The sequence below is a fragment of the Lutra lutra genome, chromosome 7 (genome assembly GCF_902655055.1).
Source record: "Lutra lutra chromosome 7, mLutLut1.2, whole genome shotgun sequence".
NCBI lineage: Eukaryota > Metazoa > Chordata > Mammalia > Carnivora > Mustelidae > Lutra > Lutra lutra.
Window position 1 is genome coordinate 73,376,079 of NC_062284.1, and position 9,245 is coordinate 73,385,323.

The 9,245-nt window shown below is 42.7% G+C and overlaps 1 non-coding gene across 1 annotated transcript; it reads left to right on the forward strand.

The window, feature by feature from the left end:
• Positions 1 to 392: 392 nt before the first annotated feature.
• On the forward strand, positions 393 to 496 carry LOC125105760 (U6 spliceosomal RNA). The gene has a single exon (XR_007129027.1). It is a non-coding gene; the product is annotated as a U6 spliceosomal RNA (small nuclear RNA).
• The last annotated feature ends 8,749 nt before the right edge of the window (positions 497 to 9,245 follow it).

Here is a 9,245-nt window from a genome sequence, read left to right on the forward strand (position 1 = left end):
GAAGCAGCTGCACACTCTGTCTTCTGATGTGATCAAACTGTGGGCAGAGATGAAGGTCACATCTCCTACATTAAAAAATGAACCAAACAAGCAAAGCAAGGACAGTTTGTATGAAAACATTCAACTAAAATGAAGGTTTTAGTGAGCTGGGCGCTCTGTTTGAAGCAGTAAAGAATGAAGCTGCCAAGAACCCTAACATAATGGGAGGTAAATGAGACCTGCATTCGTGGGGGAGACTCAGTTAGGAAACCTCATTACTCCCTGATCTGAGTGGAGATTCAATTCCAAGAACATTTTGCCTTTTTTATGAGAACAAAACATTTTCATTGTTAAACAAAATAAATAAATAAATAAATAAATAAATAATACTTTTTAAAAAAACCATCCAATGCTTGCTTCAGCAGCACACATACCAAAATTAGAACAATACAGAGAAGATTAGTATGGCCCCTGGACAAGGATGATAATGCAAATTTGTGAAGCAATCCATATTTTAAAAAGAATTAATTAATTAAAAGCCATCCATAATTATACCATGCAGAAATAACCACATTAAACATTTTGGAATATATATATTATACACACACACACACACACACACACACACACATACATATATGTCCCTAAATGTTTTATCTTTGTGTATAGGATAAAAAATATGAATAAGCAGGGGCACCTGGGTGGCTCAGTGGGTTAAGCCTCTTGCCTTCAGCTCAGGTCATGATCCCAGGGTTCTGCGATCGAGCCCATCAGGCTCTCTGCTCAGCAGGGAACCTGCTTCCTCCTCTCTCTCTGCCCGCTTCTCTGCCTACTTGTGATCTCTGTCTGTCAAATAAATAAATAAAATCTTAAAAAAATATATGAATAAGCAGTTCACAAAAGATATACAGATAGCCAATGAACATATGAAAAGATTTCAACATCTCTAGTAATACAGTAAATACAAAATAATATACAAATATACAAATATACAAAATAATAATGAGATACTATTTTTTACATGAATATTGTCAGAAGAATTTTAAGACTGACAGCATCTGGCAGCTGAGTGGCTCAGTCAGTTAAGCTTCTGCTTTTGGCTCAGGTCATGATCTGTGGGTCCTGGAATCAAGCCCTGCCATGGGCTCCTTGCTGTGCAGGGTGTCTGATTCTCCCCCTGCCCCCCACCCCCCGCTGCTTGTGCTTCCGCTCTCTTTCTCACACTCTCTCTCCCTCTCAAATAAATAAAATCTTTTTAAAATAATAAATAACTAAATAGATAAGATAAAATGGCATACACCTTGAGCCATGAGTCCTAATAGTAGGAATTTATGCCAATAAATGTTAGCACCATTTAACAATCTCAGTGTCCACTGGCTATAAAAGTGACATATAAAATTATATTATATGGTTTTATAGGTACTGACATGGAAAGACATTTTAAAACATCAAGTAGTAAATAATTCATGTAAACCCATTCCATTTTTGTAAAATAAAAGCTACTTGTGTATGGATAAATAGATGTATGTCCTATAAGACAAAATATATTTAACAATTTTTGCTGTTACAGAGTGGATGGAATTGGCTGGTGAGATTCCTATGTTTTACTTACACACTTCGGTCCAGGCTAAAATTTGGCAATGAGTGTGTGTTTTTACAATTAAAGACAAAAAAAGCTCTCCAAAAAAAAAAAAAAAAAAAAGCTCTCCAGTCAAAGGTGATCCTAATTTTGATTTACATTCATGATGTCGGTTTCAGGGGTGAGCTCCCTCAGGCAGGAAGCAGGTCTGCTTGCCTGGCTTTATACATGGTCTAGCACAAATACGTACCTGGAGTTGACAAAGCATTATGGAAGCAAAGAGCACTGTGGGACTGGGCTCCCAGAGCCTGTTGTATTAAGACAAATGCCAAAAAAAAAAAAAAAAAGGCTTAAGTCAATCAGAGAAAGACAATTATCATATGATCTCTCTGATACAAGGAATTTGAGAGGCAGGGCAGTGGGTAGTAGGGGGTAGGGAGGGAAAAAATGAAACAAGATGGAATCATGAGGGAGACAAACCATAAGAGACTCTTTTTTTTTTTAAGATTTTATTTTTATTTATTTGACAGAGATCACAAGTGGGCAGAGAGGAAGGCAGAGAGAGAGAGAGAGGAAGGAAGCAGGCTCCCTGCTGAGCAGAGAGCCCTATGCGGGGCTCGATGAGGGGCTCCATCCCAGGACCCTGGGATCATGGGATTATGACCGGAGCCGAAGGCAGAGGCTCTAACTCACTGAGCCACCCAGGTGCCCCCATAAGAGACTCTTAATCTCACAAAACAAACTGAGGGTTACTGGGGGAGGGGAGTGGGAGATGATGGTTGGGTTATGGACATTGGGGAGGGTATGTGCTATGGTGACCGCTATGAAGTGTGTAAGCCTGATGATTCACAGACCTGTACCCCTGGGGCAAATAATACATTATATGTTAATTTAAAAAAAAGAGAGGCTTAATTTTTGCTGCTGCAAATAAACAAAGAAACTTCTTCCCTCTCTTTTCTTAGACATTTACTTGAAAAAAATTGTAAGTTCTTTCTCAGTCTTTTTGAAATACATTCTATAAATCTTTTAGAAATCTGAATGAGCCTCTGGCCATTTTTGTAATCCACGGTGTCTTTCTTAAGGACCTGGAAACCATCTCCTTGAAGTGCCATCTTCAAGAAAGTCAGCACGCTTCTCTCCTTCGCTCCCAATCAACCTCCTGTTATTAAAGTCAACTAGCTGGGGCACCTGGGTGTCTCAGTGGGTTAAAGCCTTTGCCTTCGGCTCAGGTCATGATCCCAGGGTCCTGGGATGGAGCCCCTCGCGTCGGGCTCTCTGCTCCGCAGGGAGCCTGCTTCCTCCCCTCTCTCTCTCTGCCTGCCTCTCTGCCCACTTGTGATCTCTCTCTGTGTCAAATAAATAAAATCTTTAAAAATAAAATAAAATAAAGTCAACTAGCTAACTGATGCTCATCCCAGTTACCGAGTGAATATGGGATGAACTGGGCAACAAATGGTGCTATCAAGCCCTCTTACCTGAGGACTAGTTTTTGATCTTGACAAAATGTGTACAATTCTTCTTACCTGTTGGAGCAGTAGAAAAGGGTGGGATTTCTTCCTCTCTCTGCAGTCTCTGTAGAGGGTTGCCTGGGATGCTCAGCATGAACAGGGACGGTACAAGGCTGCTAGAGTTCCTGACTCCAAGGATCCCAAACAGACCAGGTTCAGCCACTTGCTGCTGAAAAAATCCAAGGTCAGAGAACCAGTGGTGGTGACACAAGAAAGGAATTCATTTCAGTGAGGCCAACACCGGGAAGACAGTGAACTAGCGCTAGTATCTCAAAGACTGTCTCCAAAGTGCTGAAAATCAGTTTATATAGGGAAGGTGAGGGGCTGGGGGGTGGTGAATAGGTGCAGGTGGGCAGTGAAGACCCGATTGATCCTTGTCTTGGAGTCAATCACAAGTGGGATCTTGCTGGCTCAGGACAGTCCTCATTGCTTGAGGGGGGAGTCTTCCCATGGGGTGACTTTGCCCTCAGGGTCTTCCATCTGAGCCAAGAGCCGAGCTGGAAAGAAGAACCCAACTAGAAAGTTTGAGGTCAAAATGGAGGCAGCTGAAGTCCTCCTCTTTTAATCTCATTCTTACTCTTATTAGTCAAGTTATTTTCTTTCTCTTTTGCTTCTGGGGAGAGGTTATTGGGCTTGGCAGGGAACCTGAGCTGGAACCAAGAGTCAGACGTTCAACTGACTGAGCCACCCAGGCACCCCTTTTAATTATTTTTTTTTAATTGGGCCCAACCCAATGGCTCAAGTCCAAGCTAATATTTCCATTTTTAAAAAGAATTTGCTAAACCGAACACAGTTTCACTTTAATAACATATTCTGGGCATATCTAGTAGGAGAAAAACTAATGGAGGTTCCTGGAGAAAAAGGGCTGGGAACCCAAAAAATTAACACCCAGTCTTCTGCCCTTAGTGGCATTTGCTGTTTCTTGGGGAAGACAGACCAGCACGCCAAACCCACAAAGGATGAAGAGGCCTAAAAGAAGGAAGGTTTTCTACTGAGAATGGAAGTGCTTGGCTAAAGGTTCCTAGTAAGGATTTAAAAATATGTTGCTGATGAAGGATAATTGGAAGAAAGGCAGGCAAGGACAAGGGGCCCCCGGCCTTAGGAGAAAACCACCCTTCAAAGGATTTTGCACCACCCTGGGGAGCCCTCCACCCTTTCCCACCTGATAGATAGGTGACCAAAAATCTATTTGGGTGACAGGCACAGGGAGGGTTCATCAGATTAAAACAGCCCACCAACAAGCCCATAAAACCCCTAGACCTAGAAACTCTGGTGACAACCCTCTCCCTCCTCAGGAGCTTTGTACTATACCTTAGCTATCCCTCAATAAACTCTGCTCCCCACCACTCTGGTCTGGTCTACCTTATCATTCTTCCAAGCAGCATAACCAAGAACCTCAGGTACCAACGGAGGAAAAAAATCCCGTAACATTATTACTTTTACATCCAAACCCTGTCTGCTTTGGGAGGATTGTCTGTCAATTTAAATTTTTAAAATGTGAGAACTTTCAATGCAATTAAGAGCTGAGATGCTGAATACAGAAATCGCCAATAGCCAGACCACATATGATAGGACAACTCGGGCCCACAAACTCTGAAGCAGCTAAGCAAGGAGAACAATCTACAAGCTGTGCAGCAGTCAGCCCAGAATGGTCAGGAAGGAAATGATAAACAAAATTCTGAACAGTGGTTATCTCTGGGGTGGGAAGCAAGGCATAGGAATCGATAGGAATCAGTATCTAGTGGGTAGTGAGCTCAGTGGCATTCAGTATATTGTAAAGCTTTATAATTTAGATTCCAATAAATATTGTGTTAAGTGACAAAATTTCAACTGAGTAAATTTTAAAGATCCAGTTGTCTTTATTAAATGATTCATGAATCCAGTAGCAAGTAGACAGGAGTCAGAGGGGATGCACAAAATGGAAGGTTTTTATAGAAGGAAGGTGAGGAAAGAAAGTTATTAGCAAAAGCAAAGGATTATTCCAGGCAAGGCCACTACTTCTGATGGGGAGAAGCAAAGGGTCTTGTCACACAGATTACCTCATCCTCCTAAGAGGGATGGAGAGGGCCCATATGGCAGACTCATTGGTGCTCATTGAAAAACTCCTAACTGACTGGGCAAGACTACATCTCTGGGAGAGGTTGAAACTGCAATTAGATTAGGTATCAAGTCATGGTTTGGGAACTTCATCTAAATGATACCATTTGGGGTCTGCAGTTTTCTTTTTAACATGTTAAGTATATTCTTTGGTGTATGCCAGAATTTATATTTAAAAAGATAATAAAAATATAAATGTATGTGTATGTAAAGAAGATAGGGAATATGCCAAACTATTAACAATGGTAATTATTTTTTTAAGATTTATTTATTTTGGGGCACCTGGGTGGCTCAGTTGGTTAAAGCCTCTGCCTTCGGCTCGGGTCATGATCCCAGGGTCCTGGGATCGAGCCCCGAGTTGGGCTCTTTGCTCAGCGGGGAGCCTGCTTCCCCAACCCCCCCGCCTGCCTCTCTGCCTACTTGTGATGTCTCTGTCAAAAAAAATTTTTTAATCTTTAAAAAAAAAAAAAGGTTTATTTATTTCGAGAAAGGGAGAGAGAGAATGCCTTCATGTGAACAGTGCGTGAGCAAACAGAGGGAAGGGTAGAGGGAGAGAGAATCCTGAAGCAGGCTCCTTGCTGAGCGGGGAACCCAGCTCAGGGCTCAATTCCAGAACCCCAAGACCGTGACCCAAGCCGAAATCAAGAGTTGGCCACCTAACTGACTGAGCCACCCAGACAGTGGTTATTACTCTAAGCTAGAGTTATCCTAAAATAATACGTATGTGTAATTTAATTGTAGCTCTGAGGGGTGGGGGGGAAATGTATATGAGCAAGCACATAATGACAGCTGCCTATGTCGCAGGGTCTACAGTTGATTTGAGTCTTTGGAGATGACAGGAAAGCATTTGCCCTTGAACATCTCTTGCTCTTCAAGACAAGTGAAAGAACCTGAGTTCAGGGAAGTCACAGAAACAGAGGAAAAATTAAGGGAGAGCAAAGTTTCTTTCATAGGATATTTGCCCTGGATCATTAGTCTACACAGCAAACCAAATGCCAAGGAAATGGGTAGATTCCAGGGGTAAAGTCAAATAGGGCTCAGATAACCAGGTGGGCAGGGCTGAACACTAGATAGAAGGGACCATGTGCTTGCCAGTGACCAAGAGGTCTAGGGACTGGACAGGAAAAACAGAATACATCTGTAAAGGAAAGACAGCAAAAGTCCTGACGACTGAAGTAACTTCTGCCCATCCCAACCAAACCAGAATTCTGTATCAGCCACTCCTACTTGGAATCTGTCCCCAAGACCTGCCCCCACATCCGTGCAGCCATGTCACATGGACAATCTCTCCAGCTAACTCGCTATGCACAAGGATCTTTCTTTTTTTGAAAGCTTTATTGAGATATAATTTATAGACCATACCATCCATCCACTTAAAGTATGCAAATCAATAGCTTTAGTACATTCAGAGTTGTGCATTCATCACAACAATCAATTTAAGAACATTTTTTATCAACCCCCTCTAACCTCTGATAACTATTAATTTACTTTTCACATCTGTGGGATTTTCCTAGAAATGGATCATATAACACATGGTCTGGCTTCTTTCAATTACCCCAATGTTTTCAAGGTTCATCCATGTTGTAGCATGGATTATTGCCAAGGATCCTGAAGAAAGAATGTGGAAGAAGAAAAGGCCATGGCCTCAGGGAGAAGCACTGACCCCCCTAGGTATGGCAGACACATTAGCTTATACACACACACACACACACACACGTACACACATACACACACACACACACACGGCAATTACTAAAAGCAAATATATATATATTTTTTAAGATTTTACTTATTTATCTGAGAGGTAGAGAAAGAGTGAGCATGAGTAGAGGAGAGGCAGAGGGAGAGGGAGAAGCAGATTCCCTGCTGAGTAGGGAACCCAAAGTGGGACTTGATTCCCAAGATCATGACCTGAGCCAAAGACAGAGGCCTAACTGACTGAGCCACCCAGGAGCCCCTCTGGATAGTGCTTTGCCCCCTCTCCTGCTAGCATATTCCCTGCCCCGTCAGTCGTCTGTCCAATACCTGTATCCCAGTCTTCATTGCTTCTTGGGAAGAGGAACGCCGCATTCACCTGATAGACAATGATTACCATTCTGCTTCTCTCATTTACTCTTTCCATGTCCCCTCAATACAACATGTATCACCTCCCGATCAGATTTCATCAGAGACTGGAAGGCCAAGTGTCCCTAGGGCTAAACTTCTTCTGGAAGTAGAATCCTGCCAAGGGGCAATATCACTAGTGCACAGAGAAAACTCTGGACTTGGAGCCAAGAGAGCTGGTGTCAAGTCCTACCTCTTACCATCCTTGAGACTCGACAAATCACCTCATCTTTCTGGACATAAGCACATGAATCCTCACATGATAATCAAGGATAATACTATTTTCCCCATCTTTCTCATAGCCTGGTTGAGAAATCAGAATGGAAAATAATTCATATGAAGTACCTTATAAAATCATAAGATGTTGCCATTATTTCTAGAAGCTCTGCTACTTCTGTAATTTTAGCAAAGAACAGATTCTGTTTTCCTTGTCTCTACTGAGATATTGACCATCCCACCCAACCTACCAATACATCTTGTCAGGCCATAGTGCCACCTCAATCAGTTGTTTTCTCCTTGGACAGCATACAAAGGGCAGATACTCCTATGCAGGGGAATTTTGTTTAACCCTGCTTGCCTAGGATTCCTGGAATAAAGAAATCAATGCCCTGTCCTCCACCATCTGCATTCTACAAAAGGATCAGTAATACTCAGAACAACTCTCACAGATGGAACTCAACAATACTCACATTTGCCTAAATGAGGCAGACTGGCCAGTCCCCAGCACGTCGTGCCCACAGGGTATTCCCAGGCTTGGGCACTGTCATGCTGAGGTTTCTACTGCCACAGGCAGACTCTGCACTCTCAGGGCCAAAAGGGGCAATACAGGGGAATGGTCTCCTGTTTGGGGTCATGCTTGGACCCCTTGGTGGGGGGGAAAGTAGGGCAGGTTTGGCTCAGGTAGGAGCATGCACTTCCTGAGAAGGATGCAATCATAGGGAGTCTTCAGGGACACAATTTACAAAGCTATCTCTGAACTGCCACTGCCTGAGCCTGATGACCTTGAAGCCAATGTAGGAAAGAATGCAAACCTAAACATGTGTACATGAGCAGGTACCAGAGTAGGAACAGAGCCAAGATCAATACCACCAGACATATCTCAGAGAATCTCGAGGACACAGTCCTCCATCTGCCCCATCTCTAGTCCCATCATGGGAACATCATGACAACTGTTTCCAACTACCACTCCGTGCTCCCCAATATCCTCTTCTGGAACATTCTAAAATACTGCTATCACTATGTCAAATGTTAAGTGACTTTCCACCATCCAAAAGAAAAAAATGCAAGCTACTGATCCCGGCACTCAAAAGCGCCACTCCTGGACTCTCCCAGAATTACCTCCTAGCCTCAGCTCCCACCTGATACACTCCATACACACCATTTACTTCCATCAAGCCATTATCTTCACCCTGCCCCAAATGGGCCCTGGACCCCATGTGTCTTACCACTGGGAAAGTCTTCATACACCTAATTTCTAGAGCCCAGCTCTTGTCCCACCTGCTTAAACCTAAGCCAGGTTGTCCCTCTTTAGACATACTTCTTTTGCACTTGGAATCAGGAATCTGCAGTGTAGAACTTGAGTGTTTTTAATCTTTTCTTATTTAAATATAGCACATATGCAGAAATGCACAGAGAGCATAAGCTCAATAAATTACCATAAAGTAAACACTCCCATGTGACCACCACCCAGATCAAGAGACAAAATTGCACTAGCATCCCAGCTGTTGCTCTCAAGCTGCCTCCCTCCATCCCAAAGGTAACCTTCATCCTGATTTCTAACACCATGTGTTAGTTTTGCTTGTTTTTGAAATTCATATAAATTGAATCATATAACATGTGTTGTTTTGTGTTTGACATCTTTTGCTCAACCTTATATTTGAAAAAATCAACCACATTATTTGTGACATAGCTTCAATGCTATCCACATGCACACTCACACATGCACATTGTACACACACACTCGCGCACACACACACACA